Below are 14,866 nucleotides of genomic sequence, written 5' to 3'. Positions count from 1 at the left end.
GTATAGAGTGCAGTTGCTGAGGACGTATAGAGTGCAGGTTCTGATGACGTATAGAGTGCAGGTTCTGATGACGTATAGAGTGCAGGTGCTGAGGACGTATAGAGTGCAGGTGCTGAGGACGTATAGAGTGCAGGTGCTGAGGACGTATAGAGTGCAGGTGCTGAGGACATATAGAGTGCAGGTGCTGAGGACGTATAGAGTGCAGGTGCTGAGGACATATAGAGTGCAGGTGCTGAGGACGTATAGAGTGCAGGTGCTGAGGACGTATAGAGCGCAGGTGCTGAGGACGTATAGAGCGCAGGTGCTGAGGGCGTATAGAGCGCAGGTGCTGAGGACATAGAGTGCAGGTGCTGAGGACATATAGAGTGCAGGTGCTGAGGAATGTCCCTCTTTAGTACAGCTGTGAATAGCAGAAGATTTTTACCTGGCTCCAAAAAGGAATGGGCAGTAAGTGTGTCTAACGGCTTTGCACTCCTTAGTAGAGAGGGCCCAGTGTCCGTTACACTGAGAGGTTGATGTGCGACGTTACATAGTGAGTGGCGCAGAATTACAACGCTACTTTAAAAAAAACGTTGTTTATTGATTTTCAAAACGTGATTGATAGGGATACAGAGAGGAGAAAATAAGGTGGGAAGAGTGAACAAATAAATCATAAATCATACAAACAAATCATATAAACAAATACGTCAATATTTAAATCTGTACACACCTTTTTTTTTTGGACACATTTACAGGTTTACGTCTTTGTTTTATATATATATATCTATATCTATATATAAATTGATTAAACAATACTAACCTAATAATAATATAAGTGATAAATATATCATTTAAGAGGTAAATTACCACTAATAATCTATTACAAGTGAATTGTGGCAAAACAAGACGAGCACAACACAGAACATAAAAAGACCAGTCCAGCAATCAAGTCCTGGTCAGGAGAGTATCTCAGTGCAAATAATGATGCTGTTGGTGTTAAGAGTCCAGGCTGCTTTCAAAGGATGAATCACATCCATTCAGGTAACCCTAAAACTACAAAGAAGAAGAAAGCGCCCGCCCCATAGCGTAAAATAGTACATTTAATGAGGGAAAGGGTAGAAGGGAGAGGAAACAGGCACACTTACAAAGGTAAGAGTTAAAATAAGCAGTAGTGAGTATTACCCCCAGCATCAGGAACGTCACCACGCCATCACACATGAGCCTGACTTGGTTGGATCAGACTCTGGGTGTTTGGAGAGACCGCGATGTTTCTTGGCAGTGAGCCCACAGCAGGACTACAATAGTTTGTTGCAGGTTCCGGTATGCGATTGTCCAGTTGAACGGACGTCCACACTCAGTGAGTCTACATCTTTTGGACGGCGATCCCGGAGCAATACCGCTGGCGGTGATATATTATTCACTACTGCTTATTTTAACTCTTACCTTTGCAAGTGTGCCTGTTTCCGCCCCTCCCCCCCCCTTCTACCTTTCCCCCCCCCCCCTTCTACCTTTTCCCTCATTAAATGTACTATTTTATGCTAGGAGGCGTGCGCTTCCTTCTTCTTTGATATACATACATACATACGTACATACTGTTGGTTCACTCTGCATTTGGACACCTCTTAAGACATCGGAACCACATTTTGCACGATGTTTCCTGAGATCAAGGAAGCAGGTGTTTGTCTATGTTTGGAAATTGGATACATTCTATTTTTAATTCTATAAGTTATTACAATTTCTCAAGCAAGTGGGTGTTGTACCTGATATGCTATGTATCTGGCACGTGACATCATACTGGTGACATCATAATGCACATAGCCTGGTGGCAGATAAGGAGAGTCAGATAACTATAAAGTTTACACACAAAACAGACAGGATAAAGAAAGAAAGAGAAGTCAGTTGGCACGTGAGGAGAAAGTAGGAACGCTGGAGAAGGAGACAGAGGCGGAAATAATTGGGGACATCATAAGGTATTAAAGGAAAGTGATGGGAGGGAGAAAAATGAGGGGAAGGGGAGAGAAGAGGGTAGAGAGAGAAGAAGTAGGGAGGTGAGACGGGGGGGATGAGGTTGGTTTCTTAGAATTATTGAGCAACGCTGGGTATATATATATATATATATATATATATATATATATACATACAGTACATATATAAAAGTTTCATATTTCTTGCTCTTACATCACCAAAACAATGCACTCCAACACCCCCCACACCCCCATTAGCCCTGCAGGAGTTAAATGAGTCTGCAGCGCTGCAGAGCAATGTGTTGCAAACCCTTCCGGGGTTAAGGGCCTGCAGCTGCTCTCTGATCTGGTCTCATTTGCATGCCACTGCCATGTGCCTTTTGTCCTCTGTGTCACTTCACTGCACTAACTTCCCCCAAAACCAAGGATCTAAAGCCCACCACAATGTGCCGTCTGCCTCTTACCAGGGACAGCTGCCTCTCCATTGTGAGGACACGACACCCATTATGGGGGAAGAGAATTGCGCTTTATCTCTTAATAGCTCTTTAATAAGGGGTGGGACCCCATCCCACTCGCACTGTGAACCCCTCCCAGCAGGAAACGGGAACATCTGGGATTGAAGCCAATGTGACAGGATACTGGTGCAGTCCAAAGAATGTTCTTCTTCTTCTCTGAATCCCCTTTCTTTTTCCTTTACTATCCTACAGGAGCTTTCCAATTTGGAGAATATTTTCAGGGCTCTTTAAACATGGCTGCCATTGTGTCTTTTAGCACAGCTGCTTAATATCTCAGCCCTGATCACTGCACCTTTGGAACTGCTGCTGCTGCTGCTGCATTATTTCCTCAAATCGAAGTTCTTAAGAAAAATCAGGTGTATATTGAATATACGAAAGAAAAACAGGTGCGCAAATCACATCAGGACATGGAAAAGAAAGTGAAAACACAAAATAGTGCAATATTGTCTGCTCCAACAGATAATTTCAAATGCTGGAAATTCTATAAAATTTGCACTCACGTGTTTAACGTGAAATGAAAGCGTTGCGGTTATTCAAAGTTACCAACTTATGTCTCCAGACAGGTACTCCAGATCCATATAGATGGGGGGGAAATCCATACACAAAAAAGGGAAAGCAAAAAATAGTATAGTACTGTTTTTAATGTTAAAAACACAAAGTATTCCACTTACATAAGTGCCTTTGTTTGAGAGCATTCAGACCACCCTGGGTCATATGGACAGACAAAATATTCACAGCAACAGACCCCGCTCCACGACCGTCACAGCAGGTACTGGGCTGATTAAAGTTGTCCTCCACTCTGGATGTCATCAACAAGGGCCACTTAGTGATCACTGATTCACCCAACGCGCGTTTCCACTGCAAAGTCTTCATCAGGGGCTAATCTCTCTAGTAATATTATTTGCGCTTGTTTTTCTATTTCACTGGTATATTGAATATCGTTTAGTGTTTTTTTTTGTTTTTTTTTACTAACTGGTGAATCAAACCGTAAAATTGGAAAAAAGGATGTTAAATGCCCGATTGCTTTGCCTTTCCAAACTACAAATCCTACGTACCAAGCATTGCAAATGGAAATCTCAAATGTAATTGACACCTGTGGGCAGTGAAAAATAATAACCTTATTTTTCTCAGTGTGCGTTAAAAATGGTTGTGGTCAAATATTTTGGCGCACAGAGGTAAAATAGTTTGTACGAAAAAAAAAGCTAGACCGTGCAAGCTGAACAGGTCGGAAACGCAGACACGTCTCTCGTGTACTGTTAGCGCAAAATTAAGTTGCTATGTACCCAGCAAAAATGTCTGACGACGTTTCATTTTATAGGCTAACACACTGTAACGTTTTCACAGTGCGGCGTTTATAAATAATATTACACTAAATCATCTATGTTTCTTACTATTAGTTGGAAATGATACACACAATGATGTTGTGATTTAAATAGTAACAGGTATTCAACCTGACGCTGCGTCAACATTTATTTAAAACAACAATCGGTGTGTCATACAGTGTGTTTGAAGACCCAGTGCCGTGAGCGCTTTGTGAAGGTTTGTGGTACGTTTTAGCGCTAACATGTTGCTGTGCAATAACATTCCAAGTGTCCGTATATGGGGAGAAGGAGCGGCTCAGCGAGTAAAGACACTGGCCCTGGTAACAGCGACACGGAGTGAGAATCAGGGCGAGCCTCGCCCCGGAATCGGCTCCTTGTGACCTTGGGCGAGTCACTTTATCTCCCTGTGCCTCAGGCACTAAACACATAGATTGTAAGCTCCGCGGGGCAGGGACGGTGTCTGTAACGTTCCTATGTGCCGCGTACCGCGCGCTGTACTGTCATTGTGACGCGCTGTGTGTCCCATTGGGAGAAAGAGCTACAGTATATGAAATAAAGTTACTATTATAATATTTCCTTTGATAAATCAGGTGTTGGAGTTTTGCCCCCGTTTTGCTGTTGGGAGGGGACTTTAGGACATGGCCTCCAATGAGTGGAGAAAGTGTGACTACTAATGGCCAGCACTGTCGGTTAGAGCAGGGGGACGCAAGATTTTCTGGGGCGGGGGGGGGGGGGGCGGCAGATATAGAGGAGTCCCGCGCTCTCCCCCAAGGCATTTTAATTAAATGCCGGGGGACTGCCCGAGGCCTCCAAAACACACGTGTAACCCGGCATCAAATGATGCCGCGGGGTCACGTGACGTCGCATTGCCATGGTAACGTGACGTCACATGACTCCGCGCTTGATTTGACACCGGGGCCGGGCAGGGGGGGATGCGTGAGCCGCAGAGGAGAGCAGGCAGGGTGGCGCACAGGGAAAAGTTTGCACACCCCTGGACCGTTAGAGAGCAGCAGCGTGGAACTGTAGCGTTTTGTCCCCTCTGAGCATGAACAGCGGCTACCGAAAAGCCATGTCACGGTGTGCCAGTTTTCATTGCTGTATGCCACTCACGTCCCAGCGTGCCAGGAGAAGTCAGCGTGATGCATTGTGCTGTGTGTGAATGCAGGAGTAAGGGAAGTGGCTGTGCGGGGTTACACTTACACAGTGCTGGCTCAGTGCAGAGAGAACAGGGTCTTTCAGCTCGCGTTCCTCCGGAGCGAGTCTCACTCAATGCTTCTGTTTCTATCGAGCAGAACAAGACTCTGCACTAGATCTCCATAGGTTTAGTCACAAGATACTGTATGCCAGTCATGAAGACGAGGCAAAACCAAAGCAAAGGTGCTGCAATTCAGGGGCAAAAATTCCGCACGGTTAGAAAAACGCCGCTCAGCTCTAGATTGGATGTTGCGGTGCAAAGAGGCTATTATGAAGCAATAATGTACTGAGAGAGAAGGAACAAAGACCCCCTTTTAGCTTTAGTAAACCCACTAGATGAAAAATGTACTTAGATTTTTTTCAAATTAAAGCGATACCTACAATTATACTAAAGTTATACTAATATCTGCGCCTTCCAAGATTGACGTGATGTTCTTAGCTGTAAAATGGTGAAACTCTCATTGGTGACACCAATGTATAAAGTAACTATCTAGAAAGAAAACCCACGGCACAGAGAATAGACCCACGGTGTCATTGTACATCGTGTGCGTCCCTTGTGTTAGGCGGTTGCCATACGATTTGTAACCCTATTTCCCTGTACAATGCCCCTTCCCAGAGACGATACCCACGGTGATACGCGCGGGTAAAGTCAGGCTCAAAGAGGAGGGAATCGGGACCAAGGCAACTTGGGATGCCCCTCGTAGATGGGGACAAAACCAAAAGGGCAACAGCGTAGTAAGCAGGGAGGGTGGGGGGGGGGGGGGGGCGGGGGAGCACACCAAAAAGCATTTTGGTGCTTGATCAGGAATGATGAAGGTGCTTGCACATAAACACTGGATCTCTGTGGCTGTGTTCAGTCATTAAATGTCTCTTTTACATTAACTTGTTTGCATCGCTTTTTGGTGTGCACGCCCCCCCCTCCCCTCTCCACCACCCCCCCTTGCTTGACATGCTCAGGTAGAAATACAAAGTATAAGGCAAATATTGGAAACGGAGCCCCCGGCGCGCTCGGGTGCCGGAGCTTGGCTTCCCAGTAACATTTGTTCACGTAGACGACGTCGCTCTACCTGTGATGCTTGAAAGATCCGACTCGCGTTTCGCCGTAGCTGCTTCTATTATAATCTGTTTATCATGTAACTCCTAATACTGAGGCTCCCCAAATCCCAAAATGAAAATGACACAATTTGCTTCATTTGCTTTGATACATCACCCCACCCCCCTTATCTTTGATAAATAGGGTCCTGGTTTTTGCTCTGGTTTTGCAGCTTGGACATTTTAATAAATATGCTACGCAAGTCAATCTTGCGCTGAAGAGGTTAAAAAAAAAAAGAAATGTAAATATAATAGTAATAGAACCATCTAATCGAAATATAAAAATGAACGGTTTATTCTTTAATGAAAAAATAGACAATTCGTTATATAGATAATCAGACAGAGACCTTCATAGGCTATCCTTACGCGTTTCGCAAAACAAAATCCATTTGTATATAGCCTTCGTTATTTGCACTGTATTTCTACTAGGTAGAATTGTCAAGATTGATATTTTGGATACCCCTGCTTCAGCACAGGTGGCTCAATAAGTGCCAGCTTCAGCACAGGTGGCTCAATCAGCGGCTCAGCCTTTGACTGAGCCACTCATTGAGCCACCTGTGCTGAAGCAGGGATATCATGAAAACCTGATCTGCTGGTGGCCCTTGAGGACTGGAGTTGGCCGCCCCTGGCTTAATGTTTCTAAGAAGTGAGGAACAAGCCTGGAGCCTTACACCCTCAGGGACACGGTTGTTTAGGACGGAGGTGACCACATCTGCAAAAGAGTATGTGGCGAATACTGTACAATACGAGTGAGAGGTGAATTCTTAGTTCCATTGTGACAGGGCCAGTTTTGAGGCAGTGAGCAGGACTTTCCTTTACTGGTTCTAAGTGAAATAGCAGTGGTACCCTAGCCTGATCTCTGCAGATCAACCTCCTGCTTTCCCTCAATATACCCTATCCTACAAGTGACATCCCCTGTAAAGCAGATTACCAGCGGCACGTTTACATTTTTTCCCCCTAGCCGCTGTTGATTGTATTTTAATTGTTACTTTACAAGTCCCACGGCCTGCAGTAGGGTGCCCACATGGCAACTCCTGCTGTTTCTTCTCACTTTCTCCACTTCATCGGGCAGCACAGTGCTGCTTTCCATGCACACTACAAAGGCGCTTATAAGAAGAAAAGGTCTTCTCTTATAATCTTTTCGGGTAAGGAAGGTTCTTTGAGGACTACAAATGTAACTAAGAGAGAGGGGCTTAGCAGCCACATTCATTTTAGGCTCTGGGCTCATATTTTTCAGGAATAAAATACACACATACAAAAAAAAGTTTGGCAGGGAAAAAAATAGAGAGCTGAAAGCCGACATCTTACTGTACAGTAATGGCAAGAAATCTTTACAAAAACAACCTCTACTTTTAAGTTGCAGCCTTCCATAAATCTACCCAGCATGGGTTCATTTTGCTGCCTCAAACAAGACCTTCTCTCTCTGGCCTCCTCCTCTCCTCCTCCTCCTCCTCCTCGTCTTCTGCCTCCCTCTCTCTGTCACAAACATGTCTTTATTAGCATGCGTCTGGCCGGACGTGTGCCAGCAGCTGCCGGGAGCAGATGGTGACAGTTTGACCCTGGTCCTCTCAGCTTGGTCTTGGCCGGTCTCGGATGATATCTGCTGCTATAGGAAGTGATCCATCTGTCGGCTGCTGAAGTCCGGAGGACTGAGGGCCAGCACGGACTGGGCAGAGGTTCTCCGCGTGGAGGCTTCGTACGATGGACATCATAAAAGGGTTCATGAAACCATGAATGACTCGGAGGAAGCGGGGGAACTAGTATCCACTAATTGACTGGACAGGGGTATGCCCACTGAAATGATCAAATACACAGCGCCCAAGCAACCAGGGGAGGTCGTTTCCACCGGATGTGGTGATGGCAAAAGGGATTAATGGTCGCAAGGGGATTACAGAGTCAAGGAAGATAAGTTTATTAATGACTTAGAAAAACTTGTAACCTTCCATGTCATGAGTCTACTTCCAAAGAGTTCTTGAGAGGGGGTGTCTTACGCCATGGGTTCTCTATGCCAGGGGGCTCAACGCCAATCCCCAAGCCCCCCCAAACAGGCCAGGTTTTCAGGATATCCCAGCTTCAGCACAGGTGGCTCAATCAGTCCCTGCTTCAATGTGGGTGGCTCAATCAATCCCTGCTTCTGCACAGGTGGCTCAATCAGAGGCTCAGTCTTTGTATGTGTATGTGTAGTATATATAATAATAATAATAGCATGTTCTTGTATAACGCTGCTAGTTTTACGTAGCGCCTTACAGAGACATTTTGCAGGCACACGTCCCTGCCCCGTGGAGCTTACACTCTATGTTTTCCCTGCTTCAAACTCAGTGCCAGTCAGTGACTTTACTTACTGAGCCACTCCTTCTCCACACACACACACACACACACACACACACACACACACACACACACACACACACACACACACACACACACACACACACACACACACACACACACACACACACGTATCTATAGGAATACATAGGAAGAGAGAGAGAGAGAGAAAGAGAGAGAGTAACAGGTGCATAGATATCAGTAGATAAGGGGCAGACACGTTGCTTGGCCATTTCTTCCCAATCGGCACCTATCATTCTGCTTTGAGATTTATTTCCCAAGCGATTTTACTTCTCTAACACTATCTATGAGGCCCATTAATAAAGCTGGATTATGAAGTGTAGGTCACCTTACAAAGATGGTTTAGGGTTTAATGATGCTGTGGATGGAGACTGATAATCTTAATAAGGGACGGGACACCTTCACGCTCTGTCCTGAGCTGTCACTACTGTCTCCTGACTCATGTCTCCTCCTCTTGCTCCAGTTTTCAATCCCAAAAGACAGGAGAATCTGAAGTGAGGTTATCCCCTACCCCCCACCCTGCTCCCTCCCTTTATCCCCTGCCCCCCACCCTCTCCCCCCCTTTATCCCCTGCCTCCATCCCTCTCCCTCCCTATATCCCCTGCCCCCACCCCTCTCCCCATCTTCCTCCCTTTATCCCCTGTCCTCAACCCCTCTCCCTCCCTTTATCCCCTGCCCCCACCCCTCTCCCCATCTCCCTCCCTTTATCCCCTGCCCCCCACCCCTCTCCTTCCCTGTATCCCCTGCCCCCCACCCCTCTCCCTCCCGTTATCCCCTAGGTTCAGATGGAGACCGGGCGGTCAGCAGACGGAGCCTGGCCATGTGCAGATTTGCAGTAATTGGCTTGTTGCTGTCTCCTTCTGGTGACAGCCGGAGACTGGAAGATACTCACATGCCTTTGCAAAATGCCAGCATGCTAATTACCCATCGAAATAACCCCAACCAGATCTCCCAACTCTCCCCACTGACACGGGAGACGGCTTCAGCGTTTACGGGGAAATTGCACTTATTTTTCATTTAATGTAACAACAATAAAAACATATCATGGATTGTTCCTCAATACAGTACATACAGCAAATCCCTAGACCTAACAACAAAGACACCACAGACATATCGTTCCCCAAGACATGTATTCCTCTCCGGGAGATAAAAACCACCCCAGGCATGGGACATCCTTCTAGTTATAACCACGGTTTATCTCCGGGAGAAGAACAGATTCAATCACATTTAAAAAGAAATATAAAATAAATAATTGAGCAGCAGGGATGGCTCCATAATACAGAGATTCCTAGATCTCCTGTCATAAGGAGAGATTCATTTATGAAACTATGGGAGTTTAATGTTCAAACCGTCGTCGCCATCGAATGTACAGTAACATCAGTGTCTGCCTGATTACAGGTAGGAGATGTTATTACGCCCCCCCCCCCCGCCCCCACCCCCCGCAAACAGGAAATGATGCCGCGAATATCGCTGGCGTTAAGATAACGCACGTTACCATCGTTTTCAATTACAACGCGCTAGCGCTAACAAGCATCGCATTAACGGGAGTAATAAAGAGAAGTCCTTTCAAGGCCTACAGGACTAGGGGCTTGGTCTTGCATAATCATTTTTTTAAATGTATTACCATGCTTAGCCAATTACTACTGTGGAATTCTGGGTTGACATTGAGAATTCTCATGCTGTCCGGCCAATATTAATTTGTTACTCTGGTTAACAAAGCCGAGAAGGCCTTCAGGCTATCTCTCACTCGGTAATTAAACCTTCTCTGTCTCTCTGGGACCTTCTTAGATGAAAGCTCACGGCTAGAGGACCTGGTATGATCCCGCCTTTTCAAACTCCAGTCTGTGAACCTGGGGCGTATAAGTCGGCCTCGGTTTGGAGGTTGGCTGGAATTACTAGAGTTTAAGACTTGATTTCAGGAAACAATATTAAAAACTTTTCAGATTTACAGGAAAACAGAAAGCTGCCTTCCTCAGAATTGTTTAAGATACTGTAGTTACAATTAAAACCCTTTGTCACGAAATTCCATTCACATTTAACCATCTCTTCAACCACTTATTTCCAAGTACTTTTTAATTCGAGATATTTAGACCCAGGTTTAATTTCCACCCTGTGTCGTATGTTACTAAACCCTGATATGGAAATTAAATCTGCTTTTATGGTTAACTGGGGATAGGAATTGGGTGACCAGTTACGTTTGGAAACTTGGGGGGATATTTCTGAGGGGGCGGCGAAACGTTCAGTATGCCCGGTTATAAGCCAAAATGCCTACAAATGATTATTGTGATAATATTGTACTCTGTCTTGTTTACACCCCATCAATAAAAACAGCCCTGGAGTTTGCAGTCAGAATTAGAGTGGCCAGGCGTCTTGTCCAAAAATACTGGACACAAAGGTAAAAGGTGTGACACGCCACACACACACACACACACACACACACACACACACACACACACACACACACACACACACACACACACACACACACACACACACACACACACACACACACACACACACACACACACACACACCACCCTCCCTCTCACCACTCCATGCTGTTTCCACCTCTCTATGGCCCCACCTCGGCTGTAACGCCGACTATAATTAATTTCAGCGGAGTGCGGTGAGATATAAAAACGTTATCCTGACTGTGAAGAATATATTAAATACTGGAAATGAGGTTCGCCATTTAAAAAAAACAAATGTTACCCCACTTTGCAGGTACGTTATATGTAAGATTCTTCTCCGCTTTCTCCTCTGTACCCTAGAAAAACTGTATTCGGAGATTGAATCCCAGTGTCCTGCAAATTTGGTGTTCGGGAAAGGTTAAGATAATTTTATTTTAAACCTTTGAAATCCCCTCTTCCCCCCAACACCTTGATGTCTCTGCCATTAACTCCCATAGTAAGTTAGGCTGCGTCCCCCGTGCCACGGACCACGCTCATACTTGCGAGTGGTGACGTCACCAACTCTCCAAGCATGAGCGTTGGACTATCCTGCTACTTTTCCGGTAAGCGCGAGTGGAGGGGGCGTGGCCTAAACAGTGGCTGGCGCTGATTAGCTGAGGAGGTCATGTGACCCCCTCAGTGCGCCTCAAAGTCAATTTAATTTGTCTCGGCAAGCGCCCATGAGCGTACTTGCACGCTCACGGGCGAGCCGCATGAGCGTGGTGTGCTGACCGCGCCGAACGGCATGCGCGGTCAGCTGCAGCGTGGACGCAGCCTTACACAGAAGGACAGAATCCCTGTTGATATGCACTCGGTATTTGAGGTGCAGATAAGTGGAATTAGTATAAAATAACTTGAATTCAAAAGGTTAACAATAAATGATGATTTGGTAGAAAAAATAGTGGCCAATCACTGGGACACAGACACTGACAAACACACAAGGATAATACCAAACTAAAGAGGAACCTAATTCCACTTATCTATACCGCAAGTACAGAGTGCATATCAACAGGGATTCTGTCCTTCTGTGTAAGGCTGTGTCCACGCTGCCGCTGACCGCGCTTGTAACTCAGCATGCATTAATGCACCTTACTCCCCTGCTGACTCAGGCGGACGCAAAAGCTCTCTCTCCCCCCATGGCCCTTTCTCCCTTCCTCCTCCCTTTGTTTACATTATATATTAACTCCCATAAACAGACAGCCCATACACACACACACACACACACACACACACACACACACACACACACACACACACACACACACACACACACACACACACACACACACACACACACACACACACACACACACACACCATTATTAGTATATAATACATAATCTACAACAGGGGGGCTCAACCCCAGTCCCCAAGCCCCCCCCCCCCCAACAGGTCAGTTGTTTTTGTTAGGATATCCCAGCTTCAGCACAGGTGGCTCCATCAGAGGAGAAGACTGAGCCTCTGATTGAGCCACCTGTGCTGAAGCAGGGACCGATTGAGCCACCTGTGCTGAAGCAGAGACTGAGCTCTCTAAATGTGAACTCACACATTATTTTTATTATTATTTTTTAATTTTATTTATCCCTGCAGGGTACACAGAACTGCAGACAGACGTCTTCACATACACAAGTCTCATTTATAGCGCACAAGGGACAAGGGCATACAAGGTCACAAGTGAACCGGGCCATAGGGGGCATTGTAGAGTAGCACCACTTAGCAAATGTGGCCCAAGGAACGGGTGCTGGGATCTGAACCTGGTTTAACCCATTTCTAAGGCAGGGATGTTATTAGCCCCGGACTATTCCAGCCCACACTAATAATTATATGGCTCTCATGTGTGAGTCCTTTCCCTCCAGGCAGCCGGTTACAGAACCCTTCCGTTCAGGCAGGTCGATGCGTACGCATCCCTCCAAAGGGGCGGACAGACACAGCCTCCGTGGGGCTGTAAAAGCCATTAAGGAGCGACAATGGAAACCTCCGCAGAAATAAACATCCCGAGGCTTCATCTGGAAATCAATTTCCTGAGGTATTTGCCATACACAGGAATCACCATACTAGGTCACCCGGTGCAGAGCTGCGGCTTATTGGGGCATGGTCAGCGATGTGAATCATTCCTGGCCTGTGTTATTCGGCGGGACTCGGAGGTGGAGGGAGGCTTTCCGTCCGCTGATCTGTGCTTGTTTCATACAGGGCCTGTTACTGCCACTGGCACGAAATATCAACCATACAGATTCATCTCTACAATGAGGGCAGGGCGTGCGCCTACTGACCCTACTCACCTTACTGACCCTACTCACCTTACTGACCCTACTCACCTTACTGACCCTACTCACCTTACTGATCCTACTCACCTTACTGACCCTACTCACCTTACTGACCCTACTCACCTTACTGGCCCTACTCACCTTACTGACCCTACTCACCTTACTGACCCTACTCACCTTACTGACCCTACTCACCTTACTGACCCTACTCACCTTACTCACCCTACTCACCTTACTCACCCTACTCACCTTACTGACCCTACTCACCTTACTGACCCTACTCACCTTACTGACCCTACAACTAGTGTGATGGTCCTGGGTATCATTTTTGTTTTGTAATGATGTTCTTTCTTTTTATAATTTAAAAAAATAAATAAAAAATGGTTTCATTAAATAAATGAATACATAGACGTAAAAGAGCACAAAATATGTACCATTCGTTGTAAACAATTAAATGTAGTAATTATCCCAAATACCTGCATTCTAGTCATGCTTTCCCACCAGCCCACTCTAATTAGGATTATCGCACAAATGTACAAAAAAGTGTTAATTCTTCCAAACGGAAAATCGCGCCAAAATGCAATTAGCAGCCACGACGTTTTAATTTTTTTATTTATTCACAAACGGCAACCGAACACCCTCGCGTCTTTCTCTCGCCCGCTCGCTGCTCGCAGGCCCAGCGACATACTGCAGGTATAAGGGCTCGTATCTGCTAAACAGTGCGCTGGTCGGGAGACAACTTCTGGAGCGAAAAGACATCTTACGGACCCGTAACTTGAAGGGGCCGTAAAGCGCCATGTTAGCTAAGCAGCGTTCTGCCTCCTAGCACCTCCTGGCCTGGAAGACGCCTTGCAGCCTACTCAACTCAATGGGGGTGTAAGGGGTCTCCCAGCACTGGAAGGGGTCTTATGACAGAAGATGGCTTAGTAAATATGGGCCGAAGTGTCTTCCAGTGACAGAAGATGTTATAGCACGCCACGAGTGAACATGGGCCTGGGTACAGAGTATATTGTTAGTAGCGGAGTTGGTGCTACATGCAATAATGTGTATAGAGCGTTGTCACATTCACAAGTCTCTTCTTCATGTTATCATTTAGAGGGGGAAAGACAAGACAATCCAGTTAAAGAGTGATTAAAAGTTAGGTACAATTTAAAAAAATTGTTTTCCATGGCTCCAATCTACTAAATTCAACCCAATAAGTATATCGCTTTCATCCCATATACTGTACTGTTCCTTCATGTAAAGCTACCTCATTTCTGAAAGGTTTGCAAGTCGGCAATATATAGAGAGTACAGTAGGCGACTGTTCTATAATAGAGAGTAGAGTAGGTGGCTGTTCTATATTAGAGAGTAGAGTAGGTGGCTGTTCTATATTAGAGAGTAGAGTAGGTGGCTGTTCTATATTAGAGAGTAGAGTAGGTGGCAGTTCTATATTAGAGAGTAGAGTAGGTGACTGTTCTATATTAGAGAGTAGAGTAGGTGACTGTTCTATATTAGAGATTAGAGTAGGTGGCTGTTCTATATTAGAGAGTAGAGTAGGTGACTGTTCTATATTAGAGAGTAGAGTAGGTGACGGTTCTATATTAGAGAGTAGAGTAGGTGGCTGCTCTATATTAGAGAGTAGAGTAGGTGACGGTTCTATATTAGAGAGTAGAGTAGGTGACGGTTCTATATTAGAGAGTAGAGTAGGTGACGGTTCTATATTAGAGAGTAGAGTAGGTGGCTGTTCTATATTAGA

General features: G+C 45.7%; 1 protein-coding gene across 8 annotated transcripts in view; it reads right to left on the bottom strand.

Annotated features, from left to right (window-relative positions):
• MYO1G (myosin IG) overlaps positions 1 to 14,866 on the bottom strand; it is a 351,169-nt gene that overhangs the window by 51,576 nt on the left and 284,727 nt on the right. The gene's annotated exons all lie outside the window — the stretch shown is intronic.

This window comes from Ascaphus truei, chromosome 2, assembly GCF_040206685.1.
Source record: "Ascaphus truei isolate aAscTru1 chromosome 2, aAscTru1.hap1, whole genome shotgun sequence".
Classification (NCBI taxonomy): Eukaryota; Metazoa; Chordata; class Amphibia; order Anura; family Ascaphidae; genus Ascaphus; species Ascaphus truei.
This window is presented reverse-complemented; position numbering and strand designations above follow the sequence as displayed.